This window comes from Stigmatopora argus, chromosome 16, assembly GCF_051989625.1.
Source record: "Stigmatopora argus isolate UIUO_Sarg chromosome 16, RoL_Sarg_1.0, whole genome shotgun sequence".
Lineage (NCBI taxonomy): Eukaryota > Metazoa > Chordata > Actinopteri > Syngnathiformes > Syngnathidae > Stigmatopora > Stigmatopora argus.
Window position 1 is genome coordinate 4,650,993 of NC_135402.1, and position 14,443 is coordinate 4,665,435.

The 14,443-nt window shown below is 38.5% G+C and overlaps 1 long non-coding RNA gene across 1 annotated transcript in view; it reads left to right on the plus strand.

The window, feature by feature from the left end:
* The window catches only part of LOC144091008 (uncharacterized), a 62,850-nt gene that overhangs the window by 31,744 nt on the left and 16,663 nt on the right, over positions 1-14,443 (plus strand). The gene's annotated exons all lie outside the window — the stretch shown is intronic.

Below are 14,443 nucleotides of genomic sequence, written 5' to 3' on the forward strand. Positions count from 1 at the left end.
TCAGCTGTTTATTTTCCATTTCCGAATCCTTTACTAGTGTGTTTGCTTCTGTTGGTAAAACTTGTCACCCGTGCCACCGTTTCCACTTCTTACATAGAGAGAGACTGAAGTGAGGCCTGTTCCTCTCAGATAGAATCTTGTGATTTCTTTACCTGGATCATGAGGAGCTTTAAATATGGAGATAAACATCTGCCTGAGGCGCTGCACGAAGGAGGCTCTAACTTTGAGTCGCGGCGTTTCACCGTTCAAGAATCCAGGTGTTCTGTCTGGCCTCAGCTTTGTTTAATTTCCTATTCACATTGTCAGACAATATCGCTTTCTTGTCATCTTTTCAAAGCCCCCTCTTCTTTTTTTTTTTACCGGATTGTAATGCAGCTGATTGAAGATAAATAGGCTAGAGTTACTGTGCTCTGCTGTCTTTTCTCCTTTATTGTGTCTTCTATTCTTAATCCATCTACATTACTCCCTCTTCTGTTTTAAATATGTCTTATTGTGTTGTGTATTGGGTAAATCTGTACCGCATCATGCTGACAGCCATTTTAATTTGTTTAGCGACATGAGAGAATCGAAATATTAGAAACAGCTCTTGGTATGATGCAGTGCAATGCTACACCACCGCAAACTACAAGTATGATAATAAACATATGTTAAGTGAATGTCTGTGCCAATCAAAAATTAACATTGTCATTGGAAGGGGTGGATTATTTGATATAGTTCTTGTATACAGATACAATTTTAATCGTGCAGGCGTAATAAAAGTAATTGGCATTTTGCATTGCCATTGAATATATTATAGTCCTTGCTTTTAAAATATGAATGACATATTTAGAATATTCATATTCTGTTAACTTCATTCACACTGAGACCATTTCAATTCGCAATATTTTTTATCATATAACCTGCAAATTCATTTTGCAAAATGAAAATCGCAGATGTAATGTGAAATTAAGAAAATCTGTCATTTAGCCATTTTCAAATTTACATTCAGGCAATAAAGGGGTATTAGGAATTCCTGACTAAAGTCAATTTTTCTTGTCCTACCACCTGAGTACTTTATTGTTGTGTTCCTGTAACAATTAAAACTTAACCACGCATGATTTGAGATGCACGCACTGCGCGTGTGTTAATTATCTACAAGATCTACATCAATGGCGAGTGATAAGCTTCAGCACCACGGACAGCACTTTTTGACACTCTTCTTTAACGTGCCACATGTAGTTGAAGACATTCCACTGTGACATCACTGCTTCTATCTTTGTCCAGTCGTTAGATATACGATATTTCAGTTATAGTTGCTCTGTAGAATGAAAAAAAAAATCACACACTAGATTCTAAGCGCAATAAAAGCCATGCTATTGTGATCAGTTAGCAATCAGCGATGCTCTTGGCAGCTAAACCCTGCCGCTCTGTATATTTGTGTGCGAGCGCCCTAACACGATTCAGATGTTGACTGTCGTTCGTCCGTGAGGGGAAGAAATGTTTTGTCACAGCAGAAAACAATTTGTTGGGTGCAGCCAACCTCCTTTATTTTATTCACCCCTCTCCTCTAAACTACTTAGGGGGGGTGGGGGCTTCCTGCTTTGAAAAGGATTTTCAGACAAATTGGCTTTTTTCGGGGGTTATGCAAAAGTTTGTTTAAAATTATTTTCAAAGGCCTTCCACTAAAGGGTCTAGACTGTAGTGTATTATAATATACTGGCGCAAGTGGTTAAGTCCAATTTTGGGAAAATTGTAAAAGTGTATAGAGGATTATGTGAAGAAAATTCTTTGCTGTGCATCCCGTGGGTCACTTCCTATTAATTTTGGGGAGTTTTCAGGTCACTTCCATGTCGGCTCATTGGTCTCTGTTGATGGGGCAAGCCTTCCAATCCGTTTTGACTGGGTGGGGTGACTCGGGGAATGAAGGGAAGTCTAGTGATTTGGCGCCAGTGCTCCCAGTTTAAAAGAATTGGATGTCCATCATTGTCAATGGTAGGCAAATGAGTTAATTTTGGGGTCATTTCCTCGTGCATTTTGGGGTACTTATAGGTCATTTCCTACATGTTTTAGGGAATTCAGGGGACACTTCCTTTACATTATGGATCATTTCCTGTCATTTTAAACCATTATTTGGTTGCTTCCTCTATATCTTTCCTTATTGGGTCTTTTATTTTATGCATTGGAAATGAAAGGGGCCGTTGAAAATGAAGATGGTTTTTTTTTTAAAATTTGTTTGAACCTGTAGGTTTTTGGCAAAAATGGTATGATACATTAGTGCGCTGATAATTTCTAAAAAAAATAAAGTTTGAAGTTGGATAAAGGAAATGGGAACAGAACTTGTGCCATATGAATTTTTGGAATGGTGGTCAAAGTATATGTGTAACACGGTTGGAAAGGAATCCTCACAACTACTAATTTTACTGATTATTACTCTTTTCATAGTACTGCTAATTTTAGATTTAAAACTTGCTGTTGTTGTTCTATTGTATTGAACGTGTCTGAGTTTTTTACAACTTAACAACTACATTTGTATTAGCTGTGGCGGATGTGTCATAACCCCCACTCACAGTCTTGGTAATAGTGGTGGGTTTGTGGCCCCTGCAGCCTGGTTGGCAATTTCCAGCCAACTTAAAGACAACTTGACAGTAGGAAAGAGGCAGTTGGATGCCAAATTGTCAAAACAGCAACATTTGCAAGAAATATTTGATGTCCCAGTGTTAATATGAGCAATACTGTTGGATATCTAAACAAATGGCTTGCGGGTTGGGCTTAACTGAAGCAGATTCCGGATCAGCAAATGTTCAGGACTGGGCCGAGCGACACTGGTTCCCTCTGGCTCCGCTGGTTTTAGCTTAAATAAGTCTTGATTGCTCATGCCTGGAAGGAAGACATCATTAGGGTGCAGCAGTTTAACTCGGTGATTCTAATTGTTTCATTGCGCATTGGGCCGGTGGCTTTGAGCACATTACCGTTTTCCAACTACCTCTGCGCAAATGGGTTTGGCAGTCAAGTTTAATTAAAGACACATTCAAATTCTCCCAGACACAAAAATCTCACGCTGGGCAGATTTGTGTTAAACATATTAACGGCCATTCTTTTGTGGTAGTTTTTTATTTGTCTGCGTTAACCACTGAAATCTTCATTTGGGTTGTTCCACTCTTTGAATGGAAAGATAGGCGGATCGGCATGTCCACAATGGCAAAGGGACCAACAAATATAAATGTTTAAGGCAACCTCTGAAGGTTAGCCAGCTTTTGGATCATGTAAACAAAGATGTTTTGCGATTAGGAGAGGATACCCAGACTAATGCTTTGTCAATGTGAGTTTATGAGTCACAAAGCTAATAATACGAGCTAGACCACAGGTGTCAAAGTGGCGGCCCGGGGGCCAAATCTGGCCCGCACCATCATTTTGTGTGGCCCGAGAAAGTAAATCATGAGTGCCGACTTTCTGTTTTATGATGAAATTCAAATGAAGATTGTAGATTATTTCCTGTGTTTCCTCATTTTAAATCAATAATTGCAAAAATTTGTACTAATTTGAATGTCCAAAAATGATCTATCGTTTAGCATGATCGAGAAAGCTGTCAATTTATTCATCGATTAATTTTGGCAGCCTAGTTGGAAGACATAACGGCCCTCCGGAATGTTATCGAAACTACCATGTGGCCCGTGACAAAAAACGAGTTTGACACCCATGAGCTAGACCATGAACTGGTTTCATAACCATCAACATGTTTCTTTCATTTTAAAATATTCTAACTTTGCCGAAAATCCATTTTTAAAAATGATTACAGCTTGAAAAAATGTCATGGAAGTGCTCTTAATTTCAGTGAAGCCAATCGTCCAATCTATTTGAAGTAGAAGGGTTGACAGCGGATGAAAATATTTGGATGTTCAGATCAAACAGCTTGAATGAAATCTAACAAGTGCGCTTTTACTCATTGACCGCGATTGACGTCCAATCATGTGACTTTTTTCACCCTTCTATCAATTTCAATGCTAGATGTCCAATCCTTTTAGTTGAAAGCGTATGAACCAATGTTCAATAGCCACCACTCCGAATGGATTGGTCGACTATCGCCGTCCATAGCAGCCAATGAGCCAATAGGAAGTGGCATAGTACAACTGGTTTGGAAGGTCACCAATAGAACAACATAGATTGCACATGGCACATGAAGATTTGCATGGGGGGGGTTGAGGATGTTTGTCTTTGTGTTGCGATCCAGATGATTGTATCCCCAACCTGTCTTTCATCCCCTTGACTCCCTGCGATCCATCAGAACAAACGCACCTATGAAGGTCAGAGGGCTACAGTGTCATTTCTAATAGAGACAACGCAGAACAGTCTGGTACGGGGCAGCTGTTCTTCTTCAGGCGCAACTGTCCTCTAAAAATTGACACGCCGGACAAGAGTTTATTTCTTAGGGCCAAACTGGATGAAGCTTGTGACCCGATATGAATTCACAAGGACTAATTAGACATTTCAAAGGAAAGTAGTGCCATATTTTGATACATTTTTTTAACTCACAACCTTGCATCTGTGAAACAGACGTTTCTCCTTTGACATTTCCTATCGATATAAAAACATCCATTTTCATTTCGGAGGAAATGTTTTTGTTGAAATTCTCTATATATCAATCTCGAACTCTCGTTATATGTAAATATTGTTATGAATCAAGTGGTTAATGGATATGAAATGCTAGGTGCAGCTGCAAAGGTATGAATTACAATATACTTTGTGGTGATCCATCACATGTTGAGCCATTTCAGAGTAGATTTGTTGAACTTTGGCTGGCTTTGACTCTTTTGGCAGACTTTTTTTTGTATTCATGTAATAAACTCGGTGGCCCGAAGAGGCTTATGACATTTAGAATAATGCGATTATTGTGTAAGGTTTTTTCATTATCATTTATCATATTCGTTAGAACATGGTCACAAAGAAAATGGCGTTTCCAGCTCTGGATTGCTGGCGTCCATAAATAACAAAAAAGCTAAACTACTTGCCAATAGCTCCTAACATATTTTAGACAATAGTCAGCAATGAAATATTGATACCGTGACTAATTTCTGATTTTACTCCAATTATTTACATTTTATTTGAATGTCAACAATTACACAAAAAGAAAAAACATATTCTGCTTAATTACCAATTTCCTTGTCAGCATTTCATCTGCTACGATTTCTCGCCATAGATGAATTTAATTTAATTTTTGGTATTTGTTTGGCCTTGACAGAGATATGCACTGTCAAATTTATTTCGTATGAAACTTTTGATCGTAAAAAATAACAAATGTGGTTTACATACTTGGTATTTCCAGGCATTAAATGAGTCATGAGGTTTTACTACTCATGCCACCAAATACTTCTATAAGCAGGAATCTTTTTATTTGAAACTGGCCCCAAACAGAGCGTCCGACGTGAGCATAATAACGTTTGACGTTCTTCGTAAACGGACACATCTGCCAAAGTCCAGACATGTTGGTTGTTAGAGAGAGACAAACAAACGGTACACAAGATAGGCATGTTGGGGAGAGGGTAGGATGGGGGGGGTTCGGACTAGGGTCAGTGGGAAAGGGAGGTAGAGAGAGGTAATTGTCTGTGATGATTGATGATTCTTGTGGCATTCTTGTTTATTTCATCGGGCAGGAAGTGGAAAGCAGAGTACGCCTGTGACCAATCAGTGGTCATCATTAGAGAGTGGCACAAGTGCCAAAACCAATCATGGGTAGATTCATTTTGAGGTCTAACGAGAGAAAGGTAGCAGAGTGAAGTCAAGTTGAAGAGGGAAAAGTGAGGAAAATGATTTTTACTGTCATTATAATTTCAGTTCAGCGACAGCAAAAATGAGACACAATTGGATGACGTTTGGATGTTTTGGGTTTTTTTTATGACCGGGGCATCCCTAAACGTCAAGGTGGCTTCGTGACGCGCTCCAAATTGACATAATATATTTAAAATGATCATCTGTTCTTGAATTTTGTTAGTTTTTCCGATATTTTGGCAGCTTTAATTCTGGAAAACCGTTTCTGTGGAGGCAATTTCTTGATTGAAACTGTCTGCATGTAGTCAGGCCTGGTTGTGGTTAGTGAAAATGAATTAAAATAACTGCGATAAACCATTTTTAATTCATGTTTTGCATAGAAGTGGGCAATTAGGCTTTCCACACAGTGCTGGTATCTTAAATCATGTGCAGAAATGTGTAAGGCATATTTATAAGAATGATATACTGAATAGTACGGCGTTTGCAATGTTTGGATTCGAAACACAATGATATTAATTAGAATAGACCTCCTTGTAATAAAAGCATGAAAATTTATAGGCAGTTGAGGGAGCATTGTGACATTGCCTCTGCCTTTTTAGCTTTGTCTCGGCTTTTATTGACTTTTTTTTTTGCAATATCCATTTCAGAAGAATCTGAGGAATCTTTCTTGGACCCAATTTAGAGGTCACTGAGTTTGCCAGAAAGTTTTTACTTCCCAATAATGTTAATTTTACCTCCTCTAATGTAGAATTTGTGTGGACATGCTTTGTTTTTTTATTTATCATGCTCACAGAATGTGACAAGCAATAAAAGATGCATGTATGAAACCTATGTAAGGTGTCACTCAAATGGGATTATTTCTTGATAATGATCCCTATACGGTTTCACAATTTAAGTGCTAATCCCAATTGGGCTTGTCAGACCTTGGCAGGGTCAGATAAGGGTCCGGGGTCAGATGTGATAGCATTATGCGCACACTCGCTAGACTACCATTGTCTTGCATTACTTTGGAACCAGACACCGGCAATTCCATTCACCAAGGATGAATTTCAGGTGTCAGGTTCAAGGCAGCTTTATGGCTTCTACGTACACGTATACGCACGCTTTGGCCACCTTCCCTTGCCCCTTTTGTGACACAGGCCGGGACCAGTGAGGGCCAGTTTGCCTAAAAAAAAAAGTCAAAATTCATGCCAACTCGATCTCATGTGGGCTGGACCAGTTTATTTTGTTTTCGAAGTAATGCAACTTGTTTCATGGTTGTGTGTCAGCCTTGATTGAAAATGGCCTTGGCCCAGAAAAAAAAGGACATCTAAGTTTTAGTGTTGCATCATCCCGAAATTGTTTTTATGTTCTTAGTTCAGTTCACAGAATGTTGTAATGCTGATTTGTGGGAGGCCATTGTTAAAAAAAAAAGCAAACTCTACTATTGTTCGCTCGTGCAATCAAAACAAGTTTATTGTCATCTGCCAACATATTCTTCGAGCCTTTAATCCACTGTACTGATAGTAATAGCGTTCAGTTTTAGCGATGATTAACAAAAGAATAAATAGATCTGTCTGTGGTTGCGTATGTAATAGTAGTTTGATTGTTCAGAATCCTCAATACAATATTTTGTCATTGTCATCATTGCTGTTAATACGGACTAGTCTGGCACTGATACCATTATTTTATCTTGACAGGTATAATTTTTGTTATTATTATTTTATTATTTTCCTTTTGTGTTTCCCTACTTATTACGAATCCGGACTGGGTGGAAAACAGTACTTAGACTGTGTTGTGTGGCGTGGCGGGGGAGAGACAGCTGAGGCGTGTACAAAATTAAACAATGTCACAAGAGACACATTAACCACCTGCCACTGTTCAGGGCCGGGCCACTTCTCAACAACAAACTGTCCAAATTTCTCCTCGTACCTACTCCGTTGACCCAGAAACAGCTAAAAAAAATCCTTTTGAAGATACATAGAATTAAAAAAAATTAAAAAAATCTGGAACTAAAACAAATGCCTTAATTACAGTTGAAAATAAACAAACTAATTTATTGGATCGCATTACATTGTGACGGTGTATATGTGTATATGCATGTATATATGTGCATATACGTATATGTATATAGTATGTGCATATACGTATATGTATATAGTATGTGCGTATATGTATATAGTATGTGCGTATATGTATACAGTATGTGCGTATATGTATATAGTATGTGCGTATATGTATATAGTATGTGCGTATATGTATATAGTATGTGCGTATATGTATATAGTATGTGTATATGTATATATTATGTGCGTATATGTATATAGTATGTGCGTGTATGTATATAGTATGTGCGTATATGTATATAGTATATGTATATAGTATGTGCGTATATGTATATACTATGTGCATATATGTATATGTATGTGCGTATATGTATATAGTATGTGCATATATGCATGTCTATAGTATGTGCATATATGTATATGTATGTGCATATATGTATATGTATGTGCATATATGTATATGTATGTGCATATATGTATATGTATGTGCATATATGTATATGTATGTGCATATATGTATATGTATGTGCATATATGTATATGTATGTGCATATATGTATATGTATGTGCATATATGTATATGTATGTGCATATATGTATATGTATGTGCATATATGTATATGTATGTGCATATATGTATATGTATGTGCATATATGTATATGTATGTGCATGTATGTATGTATGTGCATGTATGTATATGTATCATATATTATCAAATATGGATATCATAATCTGTATTAGTTTATGTGCCAGTGTCACTAGATAAACACAAACTTGGTGGTCTCACTAGGCTTAGCCTGTTTTATCTTATATTGTACACTAGTGTGAAATCAATTCAAATCTGCTGAATGTCAAGAGGTGTTAGCAAGGGAAAGTGTACGTATATGCCAGAGATGCAAAATACATTGCTCTGGAGTTTTAGTCCTGGAAGGAAAAAAATGACTTTTGGCTGAGAGCTTTTTAACCAAAGTTGTTCGTCATCTTGTACAGTTAGATAAGATAATGGCGCGGGATAAACTGAGCAATGAGCCAAAGCTTTTAGGGGGTGATGGATTTTTGGGGGGGGGGGAGACGGTTATGTGCGTGCGTGGGGGGGTGTTTAACAGGGGAGTGTTGAGATGTGTGGGTGGGCTGTGCTATGTTGTCATGGACAAATTGGGGAGAGGGAAGAAGCGGGAAGGGTTAAATGTAATGTGCAAACAGATTTGACGCCTCTCCCCGTCAATGGCAGCCAATAATATAATGTCTTAGTCTAGGAAGACAATTACAAAACGTTCATTTGCTTTTTCCAGTAAAGCGCGACATGAAGCCGTTCTGTAAAATGTAGTCCGAATTTTATTTCTGTTTTTAAAACACTCCCTTCACATTGGGAGGGAGTGGGTTGAATATCTTTAGCAGGGAAAGGGAGTACAAACCCCCTCCCATCTCTTCATTTAATCCAGGGGGGCGGCAACCTTTTTGACCGACAGAGCCGTAAACAATTCATATTTTTCAATGTAATTCCTTGAGAGCCATGCTTAGAATTTGAAAGTGAAAATCCATGTAAATTTGATGATTTCAGCACATTTAATGTACAGTATCTTTTAATAAGCACCCTTTAATCAATGAGTATGCATGCATTGGAGTAACGAAAATACACAAACTTATAGCAGAGAGCCATACGCACCCACCATGAGCCATATATGGCTCCAGAGCCACAGCTTTATTTAGTCCAGTTATATATTATTTGTCGTTTTTTTCCTGTCCACGATGACCTTTTTGCAACCCTTGAGATCACTTCTCTGTCACTCCTTTGCAAAAAGCCAAGGTCTTGTAAAAATGCAGCTGTAAAGACAAACACCAGAACTTCCAGGAAAAACACCATCGGACGCCGCCAGCCTAGCGAACGTTGTTGATTAATATTTCACTAACGGTCTCTGACGTGGCTGCACACCCAAGATGTGAAAAACTCGCAGTTTTACACACGCCTACTTGGTGATTCTGCTCACAAAAACACCCATTTTGGAGCAGCAAAATAAATAGTGCGCCTGATTATTTTTATTTTTGGAGCTCCAGCCAGTCCTGACAGGTGCTACAAGATGAAGAACAACATGGGGAGAATGTTGTTTTCAGTTGTTTGGCGCTGGTGTTTATTTCCCAGCACAAAAAAATGAACTATAGCCAGATAAATCGACATTTGAAGAGATCAGAAACACATGCGAATCCCTGATGAGAAGCAAAAATTGAGGGCCAGATCGTTCGGGCCTGGTTGACGTCGGGCGATCAAAGAGGCATCAGCAGATTGGATTACCAAACATACACTAATGATGATTGCTTTTTACAGCGAGATGAAGAGCAAAGAGCCGCGGCAAAAGTGCGAGGATGAAACGAGGGGGGAGAATGCGATATCTTGCCCTCGGTAATATTTCTGGTCAGTGACGTTATTCTCATGGCTGTCTGGTTACAGTAAAGCGGAACATGTGCATTCGGCGTTGCTTGTTTAGGCCTCATAATTAAAGAACCTCTCGCTAAAAGGCTGTCTGTTGTGCGATAAAACTAAATGAGTCATTTTAATTATTGTCATACCCACACTAGGAGGAAATGATAATGATTAGAGTCTCATGTAGCTCAGGGTTTACTTTTAGAGTAATCATTTAAAGCAGTGAGGGGGTTTTAGGTGGTGGTGTAAAAAAGTAAATTAATAAAAATAGTCATGTTTTCCCAATGTATGCTCTGCTTTATGTAATTATTTGATTTTTGCATAGTCAGGGTCTCCTTTGCATTTTTTGTAATGCTCATCCTTATTTTCACAGGATTTCGAAATGCTACAAAGTTATGGCCGTTTTTGTTAGAACATCTTCGAAGGCACATGCTGTTTATAAATATAACTTGCATAATATGAAATTCCGAAATGATGCCAGGCAACATTTTCACTTGAGGCGAAATATTTCAAACTATCTATTGTTTAGCCTTTTACAAATATATATTTTTTTAATTTTGTATGACATTCCACAATTGCGGTTGGACTATGTACCCTGATCGTTTCAATTATATAAATAGAAAATCTTAATGAAATGCATACAAGGCATTGTATTTTCACATATAAATTTGTGATTAGTATGTCTCAGTATATAACGTGATGTGTAAGTATATTTTTAATTCCCTTGATTGTGACATTTGTCAATCAAAGCAGCCGGTCAGTAAATGTGAGTCTGTTCAAAGGCTACTATGACTCCGAAGTGTTTAGTCTATATGTTACTCTAACATCTGCTGTACAGCTGCACCCTAGACAGTAATGAGAATGAGGATAAATAACACAGTCATTATCACTCATTTTTGCTCCATGGATGCAAAAAGTACAGCAACCAATCAGATCAAGGAGAATCCCAGTGTGAAGGGAAAAATTAGTCCAAATCCAAAGAAATTCATAACTGAAATACAGTAGTATTCCACCAATTTTGGCTTTCAATGTAGATTCCGACCGCTGTTCTTGTGGTAATGGTCAATCCTGAGACCATTCTTTTTAAAGATATACACAGTTACTGCATACCGAAAAAGTCAGCAAGAAGCCGTAATCTCCTAAAATTTCCCTTTTTACATTTTTTTAATTCTGATTATTCTTGATTTTTGTATTGCGATCTCTTTGGTGTGTGCAGATGTTCCCAATGTTGTGGCCGGTGATTTTTTTCCATTTTTTTTTCACAAGTTCTAATGATGGATGGCACATGTCGTAAATATTTCCTGTCGCTTCTTTGGTCTCTCTTTTTGTGCTCCATCAATGATGCTAATTTGTCCCACACATCCTTCCTGTGTCGGCCCTCTCATGTGGGCTCGCTCCTCAATTTTCCTCAACATCTAGTCATCGCCGGTGAAGCGGAGCCCCACGACGGGCCTCCGCTAAGCCTTCATCCTCATCTGTATCTTTTAGTCCTCCTTCATTCTTCTTTAGCACTCTTGTGCCCCTCAGCTCTGACACTGGTGTCGCTTTGAAGTGCACTTTTAAGAGCTCAATTAACCCCCTCCTCCAGACACTGCACTCACTTCTCACCTTTTTAATAAGACACTCATAGACAAGTGTCGCGCTTTTTTCCCCTCTAACACACAAACAAGTCCTCGTACACTAATGAATTCTTTGGCGCTCGGTTGCAGTCATACCGCACCCGCACGTGGGTGGGAGAAATGAAGGAAAATTCAAAAATGCAGAGACCTTTTAGGTGCTTTGAGTCAGCGAATGTTGCTTCCGTTCCTTTGATGCAAAGTGAATCATAGGTGATTGTACGGGGTGGGCTGGCAGCAGGTAGAGAGGAATGTAGGGGGGCTTAGAACAGCCCTTAGGGGACCGCCTAAATCTGGTCATGTGGCTCGATGTCTGGTCAGTGGCCAATAGAAGGATAATGCAAAATATTGATGCGACTGATGTTTAGAAACTTGTTTTATTCCATTTGTTTCAACTGGTTCTGACACCTGAGTTAATGGGAGCGCTGCTGTTTAAGTAACTAGCTCCATCTAGGGTTAAAACTGAGAAGTGCAATGTGGCCTGGATTTAATCTTCTTGTGCGGGCCATATTAAATAATATTTTCGGCAATTGCTGCAGGCCAATAAAAACTGGAAAGCAGGCTGGGAATTGGAGTCTTAACACTTTTATAGGGTTAAAGAACAGACAATTTTTACTATCAGGGATTTCATTCGGGGAATTCCATCTTTGATCAGCATTTAAGTCGATTTCAGGGTTAAATCCTGCATGTTACCTAACAGGTTTTATTAGGGGGTGGGGGTTGTGTACAGCAGTCATTGACACTCATTTAAACAGGAACAATCCATCCCCCCTGTTAAACAATGTTATAGAAATTAAACTGTTTTAGTTTTCAGCAGCAAAAAATTCAAACTTGTAAGGTGAACAGCATGTGACTCAACTCTCACCGATTGAGGAGATTTTTCAAATTCAGAATAGAACGTCCCACGTTGTCATGATAAGTCCTTAAGAGAAAGAACCGATTTCCTCTCCTTTTGTCTCCATTTCGGTCATTAATAATACAATATTGTCTTAAGTATCTGGGGAGCCAGAATTGAGCCACATGGCTTCAGTTAACGTCATCAGAACCTGATGTCAGGAGGCCACAGTGAATGAAAGGAGGACTGGAACTAGGTTGCTTGGCCCCCAATGAGAGTCTGCTAATTAAATCACTGCTTTCTCCACTATTACAGTCCTCAGGTACGATGTTTAGGGATGTACTGTACTTTTCTTTAGTCCCTTTTGTAGGAAATATAATAAAACATCTATCTATGCAAGCAGGATAATGGCAAATTTCTGAATTAATCACAAAAATCCTAAACAATTTTGCCTTCTTATACAGGCTACTATCGCTCCTTGCATCTGAATTTGATCAGCCCAATATGAGTCCATATTTTAACCACATTTAAGCATTATCACACATAATAATGTATGAAAACAGCATTAACTAAATACAGTGCAGTATATAATATATGCCATATGCCATAATGTACATCATTCACTAAGAAAAAGAACATTGATTAAAGAAGATTGTTTGTCCATTGGTGTTATTCCTCCAGTCAACAAACATTCTGCTCCAAATTGCCTAGAGTTACAAACATTTAAAGTTTTGGACCTCGGTTCCCATCCTGCATCTTTGGAGGCTTTTTGGAAAACACCACCATCGATTAGCAAAGTCTGGCAGTGTAATATTTCATACAAACAGGAATAAAACAAAGATGAGATTTCTACTGCTAAGGTTTCCAAAATCAAATTATGGTGGGTGAATGAGATCCAAGATCATTCACTCGTGAAAGAAGAATCTTCGTTTATTTGCTGCTGTTCTTCCTCTAGCTAAGATACACCCTTCCACCAATTAGTTTGTCAACATTAGACACCCAATCCTTTTGAAAGGGAAGGGTGGCAGTGAAAAAATGTCAAGAACATCCAATAGAAATGACAAAAACTCTGTGTTGGAGAGACATAGAACACCCAAAATTCTGTTAGCCTGTATTATTGATGAGAACATGTCTTCAGATCTCAACTTTTGGATGGGCACTTTTGTGTGCGTAGCTATGTTGTGTTACTTGCAGCCTTTTATAAGAGCGCGTTTAAGTGTAACCTTATCCCAATGACCCAGGTTAGAGTCAATGTCAGTGCTTTGGTGGGCTCTGTAATGTCACATGCGTTGTTGCACACACAAGTTGGAATTGTTGAGCTGAAATGCAGTTCAATTTTGTAAATCCGCTATCATTGCAATGGCTCAGTCCAATTGCTTGAGAAGCACTTCAAAAGTCAAAAAACAGGGAAGCCAGCCATCATGATGTCATTCTGAGCTATAATCAAGACATTTATAGTCTTGAAAGAAAGCACATCACTAGAATAGCAGGACTGCAGACCTTTGCCAAGGTAGAACAAATTTTGTGTGTTCACACATTAGCGAGCAGTTTTGTCAGTGAGTCATTTAATGAGAATCATAAAATGGATGACAGCAGTTGGAAACAGTCAATGTCAGGGGATTAAACGCTTTTGACATTAAGAATTAGTCAATCATAAACGAGCACACCGTACCAGTTTTTGAATTGGTACTTCTATTCGTGTCCATATATTATATAATAATCGGGCTCAACATGCGGTGATTAATCGGAGGTCGTACACTGGGGATAATTATTTTTTTAAAGATT